The sequence below is a fragment of the Anopheles arabiensis genome, assembly GCF_016920715.1.
Source record: "Anopheles arabiensis isolate DONGOLA chromosome X unlocalized genomic scaffold, AaraD3 X_pericentromeric_contig0003, whole genome shotgun sequence".
Taxonomy (NCBI): Eukaryota; Metazoa; Arthropoda; class Insecta; order Diptera; family Culicidae; genus Anopheles; species Anopheles arabiensis.
This window is the reverse complement of record NW_024412081.1, coordinates 522,501-532,500: the sequence shown is the minus strand read 5'-3', so window position 1 is coordinate 532,500 and position 10,000 is coordinate 522,501.

Sequence of the window (10,000 nt, the reverse complement as noted above, 5' to 3'; positions counted from 1 at the left end):
GCCTTGACTTGGCCGTCCTGGGGCCGCTGTGATTCTGCATGAGGCGCGTTACAGCTGCCACCACACGCGACGCCTTTTCGGAGACTTTCGTGACGTGATCTCGCCATTTCAGGTGATCTTGGAGCTGCACGCCCAAGTACCTGATGCTCCTAGAAGACTGGACTTCCACGTCACCGACGCGAAATGTCACCTGCGGCGGAGTCTTCTTGCTTGAGATCAGGACGGCTTCAGTCTTGGCTGGGGCCAGCTCCAGACCGTGCTGTTGCATCCAACGTTGGACCTGGTCAACGGCCTCCTCTGCTCTCGCGCGAACCTCGTCCGTGGTGGTAGCAGGTACCAACAGCGCCAGATCGTCCGCGTATCCGATGACTTCGACGTCGGGAGGTAGCGGCACATCCAGCACCCCGTCATACATGATGTTCCACAGAGTTGGGCCCAGGATGGACCCCTGAGGAACACCGGCGGTTACATGCCGTACGACGGGGCCTTCGCTCGTGTCAAAGTACAGCACACGATCCTCGAAGTAGCTTCGAAGCATCCGTTGGAGGCCGACGGGAACACCTTTTGCCTGAAGGGCGCTGGCAATGGATTGCCAGTTGGCCGTGTTGAAGGCGTTCTTCACGTCCAACGCCACCACAAGCAAGAAACGGTTATCCCGGCCGTTCGTTCGCCGGAACGACATGGCGGTACGGCCGGCCTCAACAACCCGCTGGATGGCGCTCACTGTCGACCGCCCTCGACGAAATCCGAACTGCCGGTCCGACAGTCGGGGTGAAGACGGCTCCTCGAGATGTTCATTGAGGCGATTCAGGATGAGGCGCTCAAGTACCTTCCCCAGTGCGTCGAGCATGCAGAGGGGTCGGTACGAGCTGCTCTCTCCCGGAGGCTTCCCCTGCTTCGGCAGCAACACCAGTCGTTGCCTCTTCCACTGCGCCGGAAACGAAGCGCGGTTCAGGCAGTCCTGGTACAGGACCCGGAAGACCTCCGGGAACAACATGATGGCCGTCTTCACTGCCGCATTCGGGATGCCATCGAGCCCTGGTGCTTTGTGATTTGCCATCTGGCTCGCGATGAGCAGCAGCTCGTCGTCCGTTACCGGTGCAATTCCCGCCGTTGTTGTTGCTCCTCGACGCTTCCAACGTTGCTCAGCCGCGACCAGTCGCAGGGCGGATGCTCAGGGAAGAGGTCGGATACAATACGTTCGAGGACGCCCCGGTCCGCTTCGGACGGCATCCGACTGCCCCGGAGCCGAGACATAACGACACGGTATCCTGCCCCGAACGCATTCTCTTCTGCAATTTCGATCAGCTCCTGGAACAAGTTCCGCTTGCTAGCTCGAATTGCTCGGCTGAGCTCCGCCCTTGCTGTCCTGTGCTCTGCTGCTGCTATGCTGCGCTCCTCCAAGTCAGCCGTCTGCAGCAATCGGTCACGGGCAACCTCGCAATTGTTCCTCAGTCGAGCCAGGAGGGAGACCACCAAAAGATGTTCCGATGCGGGTCTTGGTGCACTCGGGTAACCCGTTGCATCGTCTCGTCGCAAGCCTTGAGCATGGCTGCGATCATACCCTCCTGGGTCGATGCGCGTTGGACAAAGTCCGCAGCGAACAGCGCCTCGAGGAATGAGGAAGGAGAAAACTGCGAGGTCTTCCATCTACGGCCAGCGTGACGCACACGCCTCTGGTCGGAAGCACCCTGCCGCGATGACGGTTGCCGCTGATGTTGCTGCTGCTGCTGTTGCGATGGCTGCTGTTGCTGCTGCTGCTGCTGAAGTGACTGCTGCTGCTGCGCAGAGGACTGTTGCGCTGGCTGCTGCTGGTCCTGCAGTTGCTCGGGCGATGCTGGTGTTCCTCCCACGGTGTAGAGGACATAGCGGTGGTCTGATGCGGTGTAGCGTGTACTCACGATCCACGTATCTGGGCGAGCAATCGACGGGCTCGCGAATGCCACATCCACTATACTCGGGAGAGCCACCCCGTTGCCATCAAACGTGTATTCCCGACCTTGATTAATCACGATTAGGCCAAGCTGCTCCACCATTCCGTGCAGCTCTTCCCCGCGGTCGCAAGTCCTCGGGCTGCCCCACTCCTCATGTCTGGCGTTAAAATCGCCGGCGACGACGACTTGAGGGTGGAGAAGCCTTCGAGTTCTATTGCTTCCAAGAAGCGCTCGAACTCTGCGAGGTTAAGGCTTGGTGGAGCATAGCAGCTGATGAAAACCACTCCGCCGATCTGCGCTGCAACCAACCCCTGAGCTTCACTGCACCACACCCGCTGTATTGGTAGCTCACCGACAGCTACCACCGCTACCGCCTTGCAGCTGCTGAATGCCCACCGGCCGTTGTTTTCAGGTGGGCGCAGAACATCAGAGAGAATGAGCACGTCTGCTTTCTCCTCTCTGGCAGCTTGCAGCACCAGGTTCTGGGCATCACGGCCATGGCCCAGGTTCGCCTGCAGAACTTTCAGGGCCGGGAACATCGTTGGGCCGAACGGGCACATTCGCTGTGGCCTATGTGGTGAGCGCCACCGCACAGTGCGCACTTTGCCTCATTCTGGCAGGATCGTGCTTTGTGTCCGGTAAGCCCACAGCGGATGCACAGATTCTGCCTATCTGCGGTGGAACGGCAGTTCGAGGCGATGTGGCCCATCTCCAGACAGCGGAAACAGCGCTGTCGCTCTGGAGGCGTTGGTGGGGCTGCTCGAACCTTGCTCACACAGTCGCACAGGAACAGTTTAAGTCCTTCCAACTGCCGAGCCGACTTCACAGGTAGCCGGATGCGTGCTCGCTTCGAACCATCCGGTAGTTCCCAAATGCTGGCAGAAACAACTCCAGCACTTGCGCCAATCTTAGCATCGAGGGCAGCAATGATATCTTCCTCCGTAGCAAGGGGATCGATATCGACTACCAGCAGCTCACCCATTTCTGTGACAAGCCGACTGACGCCTGCGTCGCCGATGATTTTGCGGACGCCTTCCAGCATAAGCGGAGCGTTTGCCGTCTTGCTCAGCTCCATACGTAGCAGCCTGGCATGAGTTCGGCGGCCCTGCTTAATATGCCCTTTCATTTCGCTGTGAGCCGCGTCCAGACGAATGGCTATGCGCACCTTCTCGTAGATGCCATCCCAGGTTTCGCCTTCACTGGGAGACACCTCGATGATGTCGGGCCTCGGCTTTCGCTTACGATGTTGCTGATGTTGCTGCTGCATACGCTCCTGCTGCTGCTGCTGCGAGCCGGCGACCGCCTGTCGCTGTGGCTGACGCTGCTGCTGCTGCTGCTGCTGCTGCTGTTGCTGTTGCTGCTGCTGGGAGCGTGGCTTACCCGTAGCTTTTCCGCGATATCTACGCCGCACGACCTCACTAAAGGTGAGTTCCGGCACAACGTCTACGCGGACGGCTGTCGATGTCTCGCTGCGCGGCGGCATGACTGCGCGCGACGTCGACGCGCGGGGCTGCTCCTGCTCGTGCTGGTTCCGCTGCTGCTGTTGTTGTTGCTGCAGCTGCGGCGCAGAGGGTCGGCGCGGCAGCGGAGTCGGAGGTTGGCGCGGACTAGCTGACGGTTGTCCGCCGGCAACCTTTGCTGCCAGAAGAGAGTTGAGCACGTCTCGGTCGCGCTGATGTGCGGCGGCGAGCTTCTCCATCTGTGCCTCCAACTTCTCCTCTCGTCGTTTTGCCTCCTCCTTTTCCTCTTGTAGCAGTTGGCACATGCCAGTTATCTGCTCGGAGAGGCGAGCATTTTGCTCCTTCATTTCTGCATTCTGCTCCTCTAGTCGTTGGATTGTTGCCTTAAGCAACTCGAGCTCCGGTGTGGCCGTGGCGGCCTTGGATGCCACGGCGGGCTTGTTGTTGCCTGTGACACTGACCCTAGGCAGCGCCACTCGAGGCTCGGTCACAAACAGCTTCGAGCCAGATGCCAAGCTGCTACGGCAGTCCACAGAGACTGACCTCGCACTCGCGCGCGTTGACATCCCGGATGATGCCATCATCTTTGCCGACTTTCAGGTTGGTGGGTTAAATAACCCTGGGGTCGATGTGACCCCGGGGTCGGTTGACCCCGGGGGTCGAGATGACCCCAAGTATGCAGCGCCGTCTAGCTGGTGTTCTGCCGCTCAATCGCTGCTGTAGAATCCTTCTTCCACGCTGGTTTTCCACTATGGTCCGACTTGCGACCCCCCTGGTGGGCTGGGGGGGAGGGGTGGCGGGTGGCGAAAAATTACGAGAGGGTGCGTCGCTCACGTGGGGAATGGATCCGCACCAATCCCGAATTTTTCCGGCACTTTTTCACGTCCAAATTGCGCTGCCCGCTTTTTCGACCCTTTTTGAACCTATTTTAGGGATTTTTCGAAAAATTCGAGCAGTTTTCGAGTTGCTCGAACTACTCGAATCGAGCAGATTCGAGCTGCCGCGGGCACTACACTTCTTCCCCGAATTTTCTGGGCACTTTTTGTAAACTCGAGCACTTTTCGAGCAGTAACGGACTTTTCAAATTTTTGCCCCTTGGGAACTGCTCCCCGGACAAAATTTGTCCCTTGGGTATTATAGAACTGTCACCAAGAAACGTCAAAAAATTTTTTCACGATTTTCACAAATTTTTTGATGCAATCTTATTGTACGCATAAAAACAAGCACAACGGTGAAAACCGCACACGAATCCGAGCAAAACTCGCGGAGTTATTCGCGATTTGCTATTTATTTCGATTTTTCCGAAAGCACGTGCTCCGGCGGTAGCACCCCCGACACTTTTTATTTTCTCGTTTTTTCACCGATTTTCGTTCTGTTTCTTTTAAATTCACGTTCAGCGTCACTACGCGCACCTTTGAAATCACATCCGGCACGAATCCGTGCGTTTTTCACTGAGTTATTCACATTCAAAGTTCCCCATACAAATTGTATGGGGATGTAAACACACACTTTTATGCACTTTAAACTTCTCAAAACGTCTCGAAAACACTTTTAAACGCTTTAGAAGCGTCGAATTATCCAGAATCGAGTGTTTCCGGCGCTGATATCACACAGTTTTGCGCATTTTTTCCACACCCGGAAATTTGGTGCTACCGGGGGGGGGCAAATGTACACAGAACAACACGAATTTTTTTAAAGCGCAAAAAATCACAGAAATTCGACCAAATAACACTATCTATAGGTAAATTGGGTGCTCTGAACACGATTTTGAGGGTTTCAGAGCGATCCGAGGCCGTTTTACACACTTTTTTTGCACACTTTGTCGGAGCGTGTTTACATACGTCTGTACCCGACGGCTACTCGATGAACACTACAGGGATAACTGGCTTGTGGCCGCCAAGCGTTCATAGCGACGTGGCTTTTGATCCTTCGATGTCGGCTCTTCCTATCATTGTGAAGCAAAATTCACCAAGCGTAGGATTGTTCACCCTTTCAAGGGAACGTGAGCTGGGTTTAGACCGTCGTGAGACAGGTTAGTTTTACCCTACTGGTGTGTGCTTATAGTCGCTATCTTAACGGAATTCCTGTGCAGTACGAGAGGAACCACAGGTACGGACCACTGGCTCAATACTAGTCCGACCGGACTTTGGTATGACGCTACGTCCGCTGGATTATGCCTGAACGCCTCTAAGGTCGTAGCCAATCCGAGCTGATAGCGCTTCTCAAACCCATTAGGTGTTCGGAAGCTAGCGGGCCTAACAACCCTCTGAGATCCGTTGGAGTCTGCGTCTGCAGCCCGGCGTCTCATCCCGCTATACCTAGGCCGCAATGAGTGGAGTTCGCTGCACGTGTTAGTACCGTAACTGGGAACGCCGTTGGCTTGAGCTCTGCCCAACGTGGATATACCTAGTTTCGACACCTATCAACCGCCCGCAAACGACGGGACTTCAGGCTGGGAGCTGCGAGTTGTAGAGATGCGTTCGCATCGATCCTCTCAGGCGACCCATGCTTGGTGGTTTGTCCGTGTGCCCCTTCCTCGATGTGCGCAAGCTCGTCTTGGTCTGGGGACCACGTCGACACAGGGGGGATACTCTTGTGAGAGCATGAGTGTACTAAGTTGAGTGTAGCAAGGGAACGCGTGCCCCTTCCTCGTTGGCGTAACTAACCATCTTGGTCTGGGGACCGTGGTACCGTGCTCTGGTGAAGCTTGGTGCGTGCTCCTTCCTTGTCAGACGAGTGACTTGACCTGGTCTGGAGACCGTTCCTTTATACTAGTGGACAAGAGTTGGCTTCTTCCGTGTCAGACGAGTGACTTGACATAGGATGGAGAAGGACACTTAACACTAATGAGCTTGTCGGCGTGCCTCGTTCTCGACTTGATTGTCTTGATGTGAGGACCGTGCGGACCACACCAGTAAGCTTACACATGCTCGTTACAAGTTGTATAAGTTGACCCGTTTGGCCCGGTTGCCTTGCACATGATGGTGTTGACCATGTTCGGTTAACAGGTCGTGTGTCGAGGTGGTCGGCCTTGGTAGTAGGATGTCTTGTGCATGTGACGTGTTGACCTGGTTTGGTCGGTGTGTCTCGTCTCGTACACGACGACCTACTTACCCGTTAGTTTTCCAAGTTGTATTATGTGTTGACTTAGTTGACGTGTCATGTGCTTGGATGATTAGCGTACGGGTCATGTATGGTGCGCTTGCTTCAGTTGAAGGGATGTACTAGTACAGTTGTATTAATTGTTTATTTCACGATCTGGTCTTTTGGCTGGATCGTGAAAAACGCTAAGTCCCAAATCCTGAACTCGAGAAGAAAGCGCCAATGACAACGTTTTTGACTGGAGCTCCCTAGCATTCGGCTTTTTTCTACTTTGAAGGGATGCACTGTTGTATGAATTGTTTATTCACGAACTGGTCGTTTGATTGGATCGTGAAAAAAAAACGCTCAGTCCCAAATCCTGAACTCGACAGGAAAGCGCTGATTGCAAACATTTTGACTGGAAGTCCCTTGAAAATGGCGTTTTCGTTATTGGCATTATGTTGCACGTTTATTGTGGCTAGAACATTAATTATTCACAAATGGCACCAAAGCTTGGCAAAAGTCGCGAAACACTCCTATCTCGACGCACCAGCAATCGCAACTTGATGCAAAATAAATTGCACGAGCTAATGATACTTGTACCATGCACAGTACACCGTACCAAAATATACCCCTGAAAGTGTGCAATTTGGTGCTACCCTAGGGAATATGTATGGAGAAGCCTAGCTACGTGTGTCGCACGTTCCAAGTTGCATGGACGTCGAACAGAGGCATGCAAAAGCACCTATCTAGGGAATTACTCTACGTTCTAGTAGCAAGTGCGATTTTCCGGTCCAGCACGGCAGTACGCCTGCACGCATACACTCCATGTACCAAAAATGTACCAACCTAGGCGTTGCTCAGTAGCTTTTGGCGGCACATAGAAAAAGTATTCGAGTTCAGATTTTTGGGACTTAGCGTATTTTTAAAACTAATAACGAAAATTAAATTTTAAATCGGTAAACGGCTAGGAGTTGCTCAGTAGCTTTTGCGCAACGTGGCAAAAGTATTCGAGTTCAGATTTCTAGGACGTAGCGTATTTTTCAATCATAATAAACCGAATCAAACATAACAATGATGAAACTTACACCATGTCCCAAGGTTGTGCACAAAACGTAACGATAAAGTGCTGGCGAAGTTAGAGGTGCACCAAAATTGTGTACCGATCAGGGAAAGTACTCTACGTTCCTATGATTTGGGTGAAAAGTGTTATTTAACTGCTGGTTAGAATAGACAGTTGCTTATCATACACATCGCAAACGAACACCCCTTAGTGAGCATTAGCAAAAGTCAATTGCACAAAGCAAATGCAATACAAACTGATCAAGTACATTAAAGAACGCTACGTAGCAGGACTTCTTTCCAAGAATGGTGTCCGCAACGGGAGGGCAAGCGTCCTTCCCAGGTTTTCCTAGTAAACCTTGTATGGTAAACATACCCAAGCGTGTCTGTAAGCACGCAACGAAAGTCACGAACGGGCACATACCTAGGGAATGTACTCTACGTACTTGGACTTTTGTCCAAGAATGGTGTCCGCGACGGTCGGGCACTGCGACGCAATAACCAAATCCTAGGATTGTAACTTTAGTGTGCACAAACATAAACATTAACGCGTTCGCTCGGGCTGCGCCGTCCGTGTTGAACACAAATGTGGGTGATTATATGCGTGGAGGACAAAAACATACGAGGAGGAGACAGTTTTCTGCACGATGTGCACAGAGCTCATTTCGTCGTCCCGGGCGAATGGAAAAACACAAACATCGCGAGTATCGTTCTAGGTTTCTGTCTATAAAAGGGCAGGCCAAAAGGTGACCGGTTGAGATAAGCATTTTAAGCATACAAACACTTTATTGGAACTTTTGATACAAAAACAAGGTACGTACATGTAGGTTGTACCAACATGGACATCTATGAACGCGTACGCTCGGGCTGCGCCCTCCGTCTTGTACTTTCCCTGATCGGTACACAGTTTTGGTGCACTGCTATTCCGACCGGCAACTTGTACCAACATATACATCCATGAACGCGTACGTAGTGTACTTTCCCTGATCGGTACACACTGTTGGTGCACGGCATAAGAAAAGAGCTAAAATGGTCAAACTCAATCCATTTCAACAATAGATAGTCGATAGTAGCTGTGCCGATGAAGTAGGGCACGATGCAAGTTAATGTTGTTTAATGAATAACATGTCCGCCATACATTTCAGTACAAAATTGCTCGGTCAGACCTACAAAGTGCTATATCTCGAATACGAGGCGTCGGACTGGGGGTTGTAGAACAATTTTAAGTTCGTCTAATGATTCTACATCCGATTCTGGATAGCGGTTTTTGACCACTTTTCAATATTTTGTGACACCCCGAACCTAGGGCAGCTCCCTAGCTTTTTCAAAAATGTGCACCGATCGGGCCGGAGAGCTCGTGTGGCTCAAAACATGTTTTTCGCTAAAACACCTCAAAACGTGTCGAGAACGCACCCTAGCTCTTGTTTTTCAAAAGTTATGGCCATTTAAAGTGAGGTGGTTTTTGCTTCAAAATAGCTATTTTACCCGTCCCTATGGCCATGCTTTAAATTTTCACGAAAATGCCAGGTCAGACTTAGGGCGGGCCATATCTTGAATACTAAACGTCGCAGACATTGGTCGTAGAACAATTTTAAGTTCGTCTAATGATTCTACATCCGATTCTGGATAGCGGTTTTTTGACCACTTTTCAATATTTTGTGACACCCCGAACCTAGGGCAGCTCCCTAGCTTTTTTCAAAAATGTGCACCGAACGGGCCGGAGAGCTCGTGTGGCTCAAAACATGTTTTTCGCTAAAACACCTCAAAACGTGTCGAGAACGCACCCTAGCTCTTGTTTTTCAAAAGTTATGGCCATTTAAAGTGAGGTGGTTTTTGCTTCAAAATAGCTATTTTACCCGTCCCTATGGCCATGCTTTAAATTTTCACGAAAATGCCAGGTCAGACCTAGGGCGGGCCATATCTTGAATACTAAACGTCGCAGACATTGGTCGTAGAACAATTTTAAGTTCGTCTAATGATTCTACATCCGATTCTGGATAGCGGTTTTTGACCACTTTTCAATATTTTGTGACACCCCGAACCTAGGGGCAGCTCCTAGCTTTTTCAAAAATGTGCACCGAGCGGGCCGGAGAGCTCGTGTGGCTCAAAACATGTTTTTCGCCAAAACCCCTCAAAACGTGTAAGGAACGCACCCTAGATGATAAAAAGTGCAATCAGAATGTCAATCGACAACTTTGTTGGGGGTACCATTTTTACTCTACGGGCCAGTAGCTTAGGCGCGCCAACAGCGCTTTCCTTTCGGGTTCCCATTTTTGCCCTCCTGGGATTATGATCATTTGCTCATTGCCTACTATAGGAGGGTACCTTGCTACGAGGTCAAACATGAAGATTGCACCAAATCGTAGTTTTTACCTCTATTTAGTCGTAGGAGCATGGTTTGCAGTGGCAGTGGGTCATTAAGCCCCCGTTTGGGTCATACGTCCCTCCGCGATAAAAATCGTC